Below are 14,386 nucleotides of genomic sequence, written 5' to 3'. Positions count from 1 at the left end.
CACCTTCATGGAAGGATCTTGCAACATGAATGAGTCGTGCTGTGGCTCGATTGAGAGTTTTCCAGCTTGAGAACCTCTCAAAGCGATGAGAGCCGAGTTGAGCTCCAGAAACTTTAGAGGCAAAGACAGTGACGTCTGGTCGAATCTCTGCATCTGTGTGAGGCTCTACAAGGTCAAAATTGATGTTCTCAGGCTTACTCGAGTTTGTTTGGGTCAGGAACAGTGGACCTGAGAACCAACTAGTGTGTTTTAAGAGCGCAGCAAGTATGGGCCTGGTTGCATGGTCTGCTGGATTGCTGTCAGTGTTTATATAGCACCACTGATCTGGATGGGTAGACTTCCTGATGCGAGTTATCCTTTTGGCAACATAAACATAGAATCTTTTGGTGACATTGTGGATGTAACCGAGAACTATCTTACTGTCTGTGTAGAACTTGGCTGCATGTATATCAATGTCAATTTCGTCTTTGATCAGTTCATACATCTCAACAGCTAGCAAAGCCGCACACAGTTCTAGGCGTGGGATAGTGTGGGCCGGACGAGGGGCCAATTTTGATTTCCCCATGACAAATCCAACATGGCATTGACCTTCCGAGTCAATAACTCTCAGGTAGGCTACCGCTCCTATGGCTACTGTAGAGGCATCCGAGAAGATGTGTAGCTCTCTTCTTTGAGTGGTAGACAAGGAGACTGGGATGTAGGTCCGCTGAATATTCATATGTTCCAACTCCATCAAAGATTCCTTCCACATTTTCCATTCCTCTTCTTTTTCTGTGGGAAGAGGGGCATCCCACTCACTCTGATCAGAAGAGAGTTCTCTGATTAAGGCTTTACCTTGCATTGTTATTGGAGCCACGAACCCAAGGGGGTCATAAAGACTATTCACTGTGGACAGGATGCCTCTCCGCGTAAAAGGCTTCTCATTGTGGGACACCTGGAATGAGAAGCTGTCTGTTTCCAGGTTCCAGGAAAGTCCCAGACTCCGTTGAAAGGGGAGAGGATCCACTCCTAGGTCCAGATCTTTTAAGTCTTTCGCACGGTCCTCCATAGGGAAGGCTTCCATAACTGTTTTGCTATTGGATGCAATCTTGTGTAGTTTCATGTTGGACTCCGCCAACATTGCTTGTGTTTTTCTTAGAATGTTGACAGCTTCTTCTGTAGTAGCTACTGATGTCAGACCATCATCGACGTAGAAGTTCCTCACTACATATTGCTTGGGTTCTGACCCATGTTCCTTCTCACCCTGTAGCGCTGCTCGTCTCATGCAGTAGATGGCTACGGCTGGTGAAGGGCTGTTCCCAAATACATGCACTTTCATCCTGTACTCGGTTATGTTTCCATCTGGGTTGTTGTCTTTATACCAGAGAAACCTTAAGTAATCTCTGTGATCCTCACGTACACCAAAACAGTAAAACATTTGCTGCACATCTGCTGTTAGTGCAATGCAATCCTTGCGGAAACGCATTAGGACACCCAAGAGTGTGTTGTTTAAGTCTGGACCACTGAGCAGAACATCGTTAAGTGACACACCTTGACACTTAGCACTGGAGTCAAATACTACTCGTATTTGTTCAGGCTTTTGTGGATGGTAAACACCAAATATGGGCAGATACCAACGTTCTTCGTCTCCCTCTAGTGGCTGTGAAGGTTCGGCTTGGTCGTTATCCAGCATCTTCTGCAAGAAGTCAATAAAATGACGCTTCATGTCAGGCTTTTTGTCTAAAGTCCTGCGAAGTGATGTGAGACGGTTCATGGCCTGCTCCCTGTTATTAGGAAGGCGACGTCTAGTGGGGCGAAAGGGTAGTGGAGCCACCCAGTTGTTTCCATCATCCTGGAAAACCTGTTTGTCCATAATGTCCAAGAAGGCTTTGTCCTCCACTGATGGTGCTGGTTTATCATCGTCTTGTGTTTTGTCGAACACGGAACATCCCAGGCTGTCTGTGTTCACAGTTGTGTTTGGATCTCTCAAGTGCACTGTAGAGGGAGAGATGTGTTTCTGAGCTACGCTGTTGTAGTTCTCTTTCACATGGATGATGTCAGGGCAAGGGCTCAGATAGGATGTGCGACCATTTTGAAGTATGTTTGTCCTGAACACGTTAACATTGGCTGGTCGGTGAGCCGTTTCCAGACAGACCTCACCTACGATGACCCACCCGAGATCGAGTCGCTGTGCATAAGGAGTGTCGTGGGGCCCATTGATTTGCTCTCGTACCTTGTGTACCCTTAAGATGTCTCGTCCTAAGAGCAGGAGGATGGGAGCGTCTGGGTCCACAGCTGGAATTCTGTCCATAACTGGTTGCAGATGGGGATGATGATACGCAATGTCGGGGGAGGGAATCTCCATCCTATCGTCTGGCATCATATCACACTCTATCAGAGTAGGGAGAGTGAGCTGCATGTGTCCATCTATAGACTCCACCATGAAGTTGACGGCTCTCCTGCCTGAAGTCTCTGTTACCCCAGAACACGTCTTCATGGTGTATGGAGCAGAGTTGTTATTGATGTTGAAGAGACTGAAAAACTCTGTCTTGGCCAGAGATTTGTTACTCTGTTCATCAAGCACTACATACATTTTGACAGCTTTCTCTCTTTTCCCAGCCGGATAAGCTTTGACTAGGCATATTTTTGAACATGATCTTGGATTGACTGCCTCACCACAGATCTCTGTACACTTTGAGGTGACAGATAGAAGAGCATCGTCACCTTGCTCCCCGCCATGCTCTGTCTCTGCTGTAGCGGTGTCTGTATTTGTAGGGGCTGGGCCTGGATGCAGAGCAGCAAGATGCCTGTCGCTGTCGCACTCAGAGCACTTGATTGAAACCTTACAGTCTTTAGCTCTGTGCTGAGTTGACCCACAACATCGGAAACAAATGCCATTGTCTTTGAGATATGATTTGCGCTCATCTAGAGTTTTGTATCTAAACCCACAACACTTTTTAAGAGGATGAGGCTTGTTATGTATTGGGCAGTGACGGTCAGGGTTTTCAACCTTTGTCTTACTGGGTTTGGTTTGGTGGTCTGAGGCCTCAGATGACACATCTGTCTTGTATACAGTCACAGGTGTCTTGCTGCTGTACCTGGCAGGTTTCTCACTTTTCATGGACACCTGGTTAGTTGAGGTGTAGAGGGTGAAGCTGGGGACATTTCTAATTTTCGCCTGATTCCTGATGAATCTCGAGAAGAACGAGAATGGTGGGAATGCTACCTGATAGTCCTCCTTATATTTGGATCCCTGTGCTATCCATTTTTCTTGTAAACTGAATGGAAGTTTCTCTACAATAGGGTTTACCCCCCGAGATGTGTCCAGATAAGCGAGGCCTGGAAGGTACCCTTCTACTTTAGCACACTCCAGTTCAAGAAGAATGTCACCTAGTTCTCTTAGTTTGTGATTGTCTTTGTTAGCCAGTTTTGTAAAATCATCAATTTTCTTCAACAGTGCATTCTCGATCACTTCGGGTGTACCATAGCACTCTTCTAGTCGTTGCCAGACCACGTTAAGCCCTACTGTTGCGTTGAAAATATGGACAGATCTAATTCTGTTTGCTTGCTCAGACGACTCTGCCCCTAGCCACTTGGTAATTAGATCTAACTCTTCCCTGGCTGATAAATTCAAGTCTCTGATCGCATTGAGAAAGGATGCTTTCCATGCCCAATAATTTTCAGGGCGATCATCAAACTTCAGGAGTCCGGAACTCACCATCTCACGTCGTAGGAGGTACTTGATGAGGTCTGGTGCCACTTGTGACTCAGGGAAGTTGTGTGTGTGTGACTGGAAGTGGGCTTGCTTTCCATTTCCACCATGCTGCTGTTCATTTCTTTTGAACGGAGAGTCTCTGCTCATGTTCTGTTGTTTGCTACTTTCAGGATTATGGCATGTAGCTGGGTCAACACTAAGCTCTTGTTTCTCCACTTCAAATGGAAGTTCAGCAAAGTAGGGCCTAGCATGTTGTTGCACATACTCACATGTACGTTGGACTGGACTTAAGGGCTGTGTCCCTGTGTCTAGTTCTTTGCGAAGCTCTCTGCGTTCTGATCCTACAGCTTCTTCAAAGGCTGCAGCTTCAGCCAACGCAGCAGCAGCTGCTCTCTCAACTTGGAGAACATATAAAGTTGCCTCGAGGTCAGCTTTTTGCTTCATCACAGAAGCTTCCTTCTCAGCATAGGGGACTTGTGCACGCGCTGCGTCTGCCTTGGCGCGTGCTTTGACGGCTGCAGAACTCGCCGTTGAGGATCTGCTTGACTGTTTTGATGACCTTGATCTTGTAGATTGAGACTTGGTCCCAATGTGCTGAAGAGGCTCTTCCATCTCTCTCTGTTGAACACCTGGCTCTGGTTGTTGCATCGTAGACTGCTGGTCTTCCCTAGGAAGAGAGGCTTTGTTTGCTGATGAACGTAGAAACAAAACCACCGTGTGTGGTTATTCTTGAGCTTGAGCCCGATGTGATGATGTTTTTTCACTATTCTGCCCTTGAGTTGCGTTCCCATGCAAAACTAGACAGATAGCTAACAACTAAGTCCTCAATAAAACTCCCAAGGCGTGACTTTTCTTGAATGAATATATTGAAAACGTTTATGTTGTGAAACTGCAAAATACAGAAAATAATATACTTTAGTATTCAATTCACACCGACATACTGTAGCTGTACATTAAACATTTGAAGTTGCATAAATACAAAGCACGTGCTAAGGTACCATGCATCTGGCATGATGCCAAACCATATAGCTAATTGTTACTCATATGGCAATTGGCTCCTTTCATTACTCTAATAATGTACAACCATTTATGTAGAATAACAAAGCATATTACACTAGGAACAGTAACAAAACTACAGTATTGTATATTTTACAATTCGTTTGCATGACGCACGAGCAAAGTAATACAGCTAACGACATACACTTAAAGGCATTGCAATTTGTGAGTAAATGCAACCAATATTGATATGTAAGCAACTCTATCAATAACAAGATTATCATCATTAGCTAAATGCTTGAATCGAACTTACAAACAAATATTTCCAAAGCTGAAGCGTGACAAGAAATAACCGAAAGACCTGCACCGTAGCGTTGTTTGTAGCTGCTTCTATGCGTGCAAAACTAATTCTGTACTTCCTGTTTACGTCGTCTTTCTAAGTACCAAAAAGCGCCACTAGGGGGCAAATAACACCATTGAACACAATGAAAATCCAATTTAACCATTGTAATAAAATAATCTGTTACCTTCTAACAGGATGGCAGCACACAGAGCTTGAGAGGATCTGCAGAGAAGAATGAGATAAACTCCCCAAATACAGGTGTGCCAAGCTTAGCGTGATACCCAAGAAGACCCAAGGCTGTAATCACTGCCAAAGGTGCGTCAACAAAGTACTGAGTAAAGGGTCTGAATACTTATGTAAATGTACACTATCGTTCAAAAGTTTGGGGTCACTTACAAATGTCCTTGTGCTGTTTAAAGAAGCAATAAAACTGGCCTTCTTTAGACTAGTTGAGTATCTGCAGCATCAAGACGTATGTTATAGAAAAAAGTATAAGTACTATACCTTTTTGAAATGTGTGCAGCCTTTTATCCTTTGAGAAAACAACAGCTGATTAAAGGCAGTTGTGGCAAAATATGAATAAACAACACTCAAAGCCGCAGCTTCATACTACTTGTCAAACATAAAGAACTGATACTGTACAGTATACTTGCCATTATGGATTAATATTTTCCCCAAAATCTACCATGTTTTAATACCGAGCATAATTCATATGTATCCCTAGAGTCACAGGAAATACCCAAAAAACTGAAGTGCTAATTTAAAGCATTTAAAACCAAGATATGGTAACTAAGCCAGGGTTCTCCCCACATGGGGGGGGGGGGGGGGGGGGTTCTGCACCACCTAATCGGCTTGTCTACACCACTATTTAAAGAATTCAGAGCAAATTAAACCGATATTTAGTAATGATAGAGTAACTATATTTGATCGCCAATTACCTTTTTCTGAATTCTTTAAAAGGCCGTTCATAAATTCAGAGCGTTATTCTGTTCCTTAATTCATTCAGTCCATTTCCGCAGTTGTCTATCTCGATACAGAGCGCACAGAATGCACTCCGAGTTTAGCGTTGTCGAATCATTCACAATTTCTTATAGCAAACAAAAGTAAAATTACCAAAGCTGCTAAGCCTGCTCAATAACTTCCTACAAAGAATGACAGAATATTTCCTATATTTGGCAAAATGAGTTGATGAGTATACAGATAGCAGATCAGCTCATGAATAATGGGGAGATGAAGAGTGGAAATAGTTTAAATATGAAGATATTTTAACAGTGATCAACTCTGTTTTAAACATACCCATATCTACTTTTATACCATTTGTTGATCACATATTCTCTACTAAAGCTCTCATATGGCAGTAATACAGGACAGACAGAGAAGCGGAGGAAATGTGTTAGCAGTATTTTGACATGCATAGGCGAAATATGTGCTTTGATAATGCAACCTATTGATTACAGAATAAAGCTAGGAATTTTCATGCGAGGCAGGAGTCAGGATTTTAGATTTCAAACTTGCAGTGGGATTAGGACTGGATAGGAAAATAGCCTAGACTCCAGGACAGGAGAAGATAGACTTTTCCCTCATGCCTCTCGGAATTGTTAACAGACTTAATTTCTGTGACAGAGATGCCTATGTAGTAAATTGTGCATAAACCTATCAGATTTGTGACTCTCTGAAAAGTCACAATGACAGCTTAAAGAGGCACACATTATTTTATAGGCTAAACTGTATGGGTTTCCTGTAGGATTTATTAACTGCATTTGGGTTGCATGTGCAGTCCGGCAGTGTCAATACAAATCAAATAAAATCAAATAAAATTATGCATGTGCTTTGAATTTATGGCGACTTCGTATGAAGTAAATACTCTAAGCTAAAGGCTACATTGCGAAAGCCTTTTTCGATAATGTGCTATTTTATTTTTTGCTAATCTGCTACTGCACGTGTTGTGTATTTTGTGGAATTGCATTAGTGTGACATTGGAGGAAAATGTAATTTCCTTGGCCTTGTCGTTTGTTTTTTGGGGAGAAATGTGAAGAGTGTTCCTGAGACAGTCCAAAGGATCCCGACTCACCATGTTAATCCATACTGGCCATTAGGGTAGGCTTGGTGTTGGTTTTTGGAGGTCCATGGGTGGCTTTTAACCATTTATTTGGATCCCCCACTTCTTAATCATTGTTAAGAAAAGGTTTGGTCCAGATCAGATGTTGCGTACTTTGTTCATTAAAACCTCTTTGGGCTGAGATCCTGCTAATGGGATCGATAAGACAACAGCCAGGGAAAGTGCAGGGTGCCAAATTCAAAACAACAGGTATCCCATAATTAAAATTCCTCAAACATACAAGTATTTTACACCATTTTAAAGATACACTTCTTATTAATCCCACCACAGTGTCCGATTTCAAAAAGGCTTTACAGCGAAAGCAAACCAAACGATTATGTTAGGTCAGAACCAAGTCACAGAAAAACACAGACATTTTTCCAGCCAAAGAGAGGAGTCACAAAAAGCAGAAATATAGATGAAATGACTCACTAACCTTTGATGATCTTCATCAGATGACTAATCACTGCCAAAGGTGCGTCAACAAAGTACTGAGTAAAGGGTCTGAATACTTATGTAAATGTACACTATCGTTCAAAAGTTTGGAGTCACTTACAAATGTCCTTGTTTCTGAAAGAAAAGCAAAAAAAATTGTCCATTAAAATAACATCAAATTGATCAGAAATACAGTGTAGACATTGTTAATGTTGTAAATGACTATTGTAGCTGGAAACGGCTGTTTTTTATTGGAATATCTACATAGGCGTACAGAGGCCCAATATCAGCAACCATCACTCCTGTGTTCCAATCTCACGTTGTGTAACTAATTCAAGTTTATAATTTTAAAAGGCCAATTGATTAGAAAACACTTGCAATTATGTCTTTTGCACACATTGTATATAGACCCCCCCTTTGTTTTCTACTGTGTTATTGACTTGTTAATTGTTTACTCCATGTGTAACTCTTTGTTGTATGCTCACACTGCTATGCTTTATCTTGGCCAGGTCGCAGTTGCAAATGAGAACTTGTTCTCAACTAGCCTACCTGGTTAAATAAAGGTGAAATAAAAATAAATAAAATAAAAAATGTTAGCACAGCTGAAAACTGTTGTGCTGATTAAAGAAACAATAAAACTGGCCTTCTTTAGACAAGTTGAGTATCTGCAGCATCTGCATTTGTGGGTTCGATTACAGGCTCAAAATGGACAGAAACACAGTTATTTCCTCCGAAGCTTGTCAGTCTATTCATGTTCTGAGAAATGAAGGCTATTACATGCAAGAAATTGCCAAGGAACTGAAGATATCGTACAACACTGTGTACTACTCCCTTCACAGAAGGACATAATGGAATCTTATGATAGGGAAGATATATAAAACCTTGCAGAGAGCATATAAAACTGACAATTTCTTAGAAAAAAATATTAACTATTGGAACCAAGACTTAAAAATAACTGATGTTGGCACAATATGGAGGGAAATTTGGAGCATAACTAACGTAACAAAAATGTATTCTTATTCCAGTATAAACTAATGTATAGAATTTATTATACAAAATTTCACAAATTCCACACTACAACGGCAGAGTCATGTCTTAAGGGTAAAACGAATAATGGCTCAATTATCCATGTTTTCTGGGTATGCTATAAAGTCTGGAAGTTGTGGGTGGATCTAGAAATGTCTCTGTCAGAATTATTACAATGTACATTTGCTTTTAATCTGTCTGTCTGCAAATTTCAAGACATAACATATGGGGGTTTAGTGAGATACCCAATGGGCTGGATGATTTCTCTTTTCATCACTCATCTTGAAAAATATATGTTAAAAACATGGAAATGAATCAATCCGCTATCATTAACACAATGGAAAAATCTAATGATTTATTTTTAAAATATTGAAATAGCATAGGCGACCGAGAAAAACAAATGGATATAATTTAAGGCCAAGTGGCAAACAATTATGCAGGCACTGGGGATGAAGTTGTGAGCATGCAGGTCCGGACAGATGAGATGTAGTCCTTGTTTTTGTGCATTTATTTGATTTATTATTTATTTTATGATTTTACAATGGGATTTTTTTTATCCCATTCATTTTTATTTATTGGCAAAATGTTGTTTTAATTTGTCCAGAAGCCGGCTAACGGAACAGCCAGGTCACCCGGGATACAAGTCTTTATTAGACGTCCATCCGTGTCTGAGGACGTTGGGAGATAACGTGGAAACCGGCCACTAGGGACAGCAGTGAGCGCTGTTACCTTCAAGTAGGTTTCGGCTTTGCTAGGGCGTTGTAGACAGGGTTGGCGGATGGGTGTAAGCATCTGCCTCTGATTCCAAAGTTTGCAAGTCCTGATCTAGCAATAGAAAGATTGCTTTTTTATGTTTTTATTTTAAGCTTATCCCAAACCTTAACCTTTACCTTAACCATTTGGAGTTAATGCCTGAACTTAACCCTAACCATATAAATGCAGAAATAATTCCTAAACTTACCTTTAAACACCTCGAAATTTGACTTTTCAGAAACATGGATAAACGTCTAATTCTGACTGTGAGAGCTTGTTGAACAGAAACCCTGACACACACGCACGCACACACAATAACTTTGTTGGGATTGCAAGGACATTGCAGGTATGTTAATTATAGGCTAATTGTTGGTTGGTGTGTGTGTGTTCTCATTAGTATGGCTTGTTGTGTGTGTGTGTGTTCTTGTAGGATGCTCCATGGCACGCTGTGTGTGTGTGTGTGTGTGTGGGTGTGTGTGTGTGTGTGTGTGTGTGTGTTTCCATGCGGTGTCTCAGTGAAGCGAAAGCTTTCAGCAGCTCCACTAAGTGGGGTCACAGCCCCATGCTGATCACTACACGTCTGCACCTCTCTGTCTCTCTCTCTATCTCTCTGTCTCTCTGTCTCTCTCTCTGTCTCTCTCTCTCTCTCTGTCTGTCTGTCTGCCTGTCTGTCTGTCTGTCTGTCTGAGCAAAAGGGAAATTAGGGAAACAATAGTAAACATTACACTCACAAAAGTTTTAAAAGAATTTAATTATTTCATATGTTATATTATTGGCCATGTACAATGTTGTAACTATGTGCAAATATTTGAAGTATGAAAGGGAAAATATATAAACAGATAAAGGTTGTATTTACAATGGTGTTTGTTCTCCACTGGTTGCCCTTTTCTTGTGGCAACAGGTCACACATTTTGCTGCTGTGGTGGCACACTGAGATATTTCACCTAGTAGATATGGAAGTTTATCCGGATTGGATTTGTTTTCAAATTCTTTGTGGGTCTGTGTAATCTGAGGGAAATATGTGTCTCTAATATGGTCATACGTTTAGCAGGAGGTTAGGAAGTGCAGCTCAGTTTCCACCTCATTTTGTGGGCAGTGGGCACATAGCCTGTCTTCTCTTGAGAGCTAGGTCTGCTTATAGCGGCCTCTCTTGATTTCAAGGCTACGCTCATGGAGTCTGTACATAGTCAAAGCTTTTCTTCATTTTGGGTCAGTCACAGTGGTCAGGTATTATGCTACGGTGTATTCTCTCTTCAGGGCAAAATAGGGCCAAATAACCAAATCATGTTTTCAAATCATGTTTTCTCTCCCTCTCTCTCTCTGAATATTCAATCTCTCTTAATTGCTTTTTTCTGGATTTTAATCATTAGCTGGAATCCTCCGAATTGTGCTCTGCATGCGTTATTTGGTATTTTAGGTTGTACACAGAGGATTTTGTTGGTAGAATTCTGCATGCAGTCTCATTTTGGTGTTTGTCCCATTTTGTGAGTTATTGGTTGGTGAGTTATTGGTTGGTGAGCAGACCCCAGACCTCACAACCATAAAGGGCAATGGGTTCTATAACTGATTCAAGTATTTTTAACCAGATCCAGAACCAGATCCTGTCAAATGTTGTGTTCCTTTTGATGGAATAAAATGTACTTTTTTGCCTTGTCTTTCAGATCATTCACAGCTTTGTGGAAGTTACCTGTGATGCTGATGTTTAGAACGAGGTAGTTATAGTTTTTTTGTGTGCTGTAAGGCAACAGTGTCTAAGTGGAATTTGTATTTGTGGTCCTGGCAACTGGACCTATTTTTGAACACCATTATTTTTGTCTTACTGAAATTAACTGTCAGGATCCAAGTCTGACAGAATCTGTACAGAATATCTAGGTGCTGATGTAGGTCCTCATTGGTTGGGGACAGACGCACCAGATGATCTGCAAACAGTAAACATTTGACTTCAGAGTCAACTAGGGTGAGGTCGGGTGCTTCAGACTTTTCTAGAGCCCTCGCCAAATTGTTGATATATCCAGTACCAGTCCAAAGTTTGGACACACCTACTAGGGTTTTTCTTTATTTGTACTTTTTTCTACATTGTTTAATAACAGTGAAGGCATCAACACGATGACGTAGCACATATGGAATCATGTAGTAACCCAAAAAGTGTCCAAATCCAAATCCATTTTATTTTTTAGATTATTCAAAGTAGCCACCCTTTGCCTTGATGACAACTTTGCACACTCTTGGCATTCTGTCAACCAGCTTCATGAGGCGGCAGGTAGTCTAGTGGTTAGAGCATTGGACTTGTAACTGAAAGGTAAACAGAAGATAGCCCTTTTTTGTAAAAGACCAAGTCCATATTATATCATTAACAGCTCAAATAAGCAAAGAGAAATGACAGTCGCAAAAACCATCAAGCACTATGATGAAACTGGCTCTCATGAGGATCACCACAGGAAAGGGAGACCCAGAGTTACCAGTCTCAGAAATTGCAACCCAAATACATGCTTCACAGAGTTCAAGTAACAGACACATCTCAACATCAGTGTTTAGAAGAGACTGCGTGAATCAGGCCTTCATGGTCGAATTGCTGCAAAGAAACCACTGCTAAATGACACCAATAAGGAGAGATTTGCTTGGGCCAAGAAACACGAGCAATGGACATTAGACCTGTGGAAATCTGTCTTTTGGTCTGATGAGTCCAAATTTGAGATTTTTGGTTCCAACCGCCATGTCTTTGTGAGACGCAGAGTAGGTGAACTGATGATCTCGGCATATGTGTTTTCCACATGAAGCATGGAGGAGGTGTGATGGTGTGGGGGTGCTTTGCTGATGACACTGTTGGTGATGTATTCACTAAGCACAAATCAGATGGGATGGCAAATCACTGCGGATTGCTGTGGTAGCCATGCTTGTTAAGTGTGCCTTGAATTCTAAATAAATCAAGGACATTGTCTCCACTTTAGTAGATTGGGGTGATCAGTCCTTGGTTCCAATTATTGAGGAAGATGCCAGAGCTGAGGATATAGTTAAACAGATTACGTATAGCCAATTGGTATTTGTGGTCTGTATATTTCATAATTTCATTTAGGATACCTTCAATACCACAGGCTATTTTGGTTTGAAGGGTTTGTATTTTGTCCTGTAATTCATTTCATGAAATTGGAGAATCCAGAAAATATGTGATTCTTGTTGCTAGGCTACCAGTTACAGTGCTGTTAGCTTGCGGTTATGCAGAGGGAATACAAAATTATAGCTATTGTCTGAAAAAATTATATGGATTTAATGTTTGTGAAATTATTAAGCATGTCCTCATAACTCAGAAATGCATCAGAAATAGTCCTTATTTTCAGCATATCAAAAAGCATATCAAGATACTGATATGACCTCCATCAAGACTATATGTATTTATGTGCTGAGAAAATGATGTATAATATGTAGGCCTACTGTTAGTATTTGTCATCATATAGAGAAAATAACATGTCCACATAGGCCTACCTCAGGATATCTAATAAGTCAATATACGGCCATATCATGTATGATATCCAAAAATGATATGTGTATGAAAGAAAAATATGGATTTCATATTTGTCAAATTATTGAGCAAGTGCTGAAAACCCCAAAAATGCATCAGAAATCGTCCTTATTTTCAGCATATTAAGATTTGGATATGGACCTCAGCCAAGAGAAGCCTATCTGGAATAAATATAGCTTAATATAGTGAATGTGCTGAGAAAACACAGATATGCAATGTATACCGTCAGTATTTGTCAACATGAAGAGGGAAAATAGGATGCCACATATCACAGGATACTGAATGAGTCCATATCCAGCCGTAGGTATGTCCATGTGTGATATTCAGAATAATCCCAATATCATGTCTAAAAGACATCTGGATTCAGAATTTGTCAGGATGTGGTGCATATCCAGAAAACTCTAAATATGGTCTGTGTTCTCTAAAATATAAGTGTCCCCTGATATAGACCCTTTTCGCTCAGTGTGAGTTCTGGTAATCTTTAATAACTGACTCTAAGATTGTTAATTGGCCATGTACTGTATATGTTTTTGCTGTTTGTTCTTAGGGCCAAAAAGATTGGAGAAGTGGTTTATCCACACTCCATTTTGGATAGATAGCTCTTATGTTGTTGTATGTTTAGTGTGTTCCAATATTCCCAGAAGTGGTTAGATTCCATGGATTCTTCAATTACATTGAGCTGATTTCTGATGTGCTGTTCTTTCTTTTTCCCTTCGTGTATTTCTGTACTGTTTTAGTGTTTCACCATAGTGAAGGTGTAGGCTCAGGTTTTCTGGATCTCCGTGTTTTTGGTTGGATAGGTTCCTCAATTTCTTTCTTAGGTTTTTGCATTCATCATCACTCTCTCGCCCGCTCTCTCTCTCTCTCTCTTGCTCCCTCTGTCCTTCCTTCTATCTCTCTCTCTGCCTCTTGCTTTCTCTATATGCCTTTACTCTCACTCTCCCCCTGTGCCTCCCTCTCTTCCCCTCTCTCTCTACATCGCTCCTGCCACCTCTCCTCCATTCTTAATCTCTCTCTTTTTCACTTTACCCAGTACTTCTGCACCCAATCCCCACTCCCTTGTCCTTTAAAGATCTTCTTCTACCACTCTCTTTCTCTCTCGCAAGGTTAAGTCTACCTCTCTGTCTCTTTGCATTCCTTGCTTACCCTTCTGTCTTGGCAATCCCCTCTCATGCTCTCTTCTACCTCTTTCTCTCTCTGCATTTACCACCATCTCTTTTTTCTTTCCCACCTACACTCATGCCCACTTTTTTCCTCTATCCCTCATCTGTCTCTCTGATTACTCCTCTGTCTCATCTTGATTACTATCTGTCTCCTCCAATCACTCCAAGGATCTCACTAAGGTGTTGTGGTGGGTTAGTAAAGTGTGTGTGTGTGTGTGTGTGTGTGTGTGTGTGTGTCTTGTGTGTGTGTGTGTGTGTGTGTGTGTGTGTGTGTGTGTGTGTGTGTGTGTGTGTGTGTGTGTGTGTGTGTGTGTGTGTGTGTGTGTGTGTGTGTGTGTGTGTGTGTGTGTGTGTGTGTGTG

Source organism: Oncorhynchus kisutch, linkage group LG13 (assembly GCF_002021735.2).
Source record: "Oncorhynchus kisutch isolate 150728-3 linkage group LG13, Okis_V2, whole genome shotgun sequence".
Taxonomy (NCBI): Eukaryota; Metazoa; Chordata; class Actinopteri; order Salmoniformes; family Salmonidae; genus Oncorhynchus; species Oncorhynchus kisutch.
The sequence above is the reverse complement of the archived record's forward strand: the minus strand, read 5'-3'. Positions refer to the sequence as shown.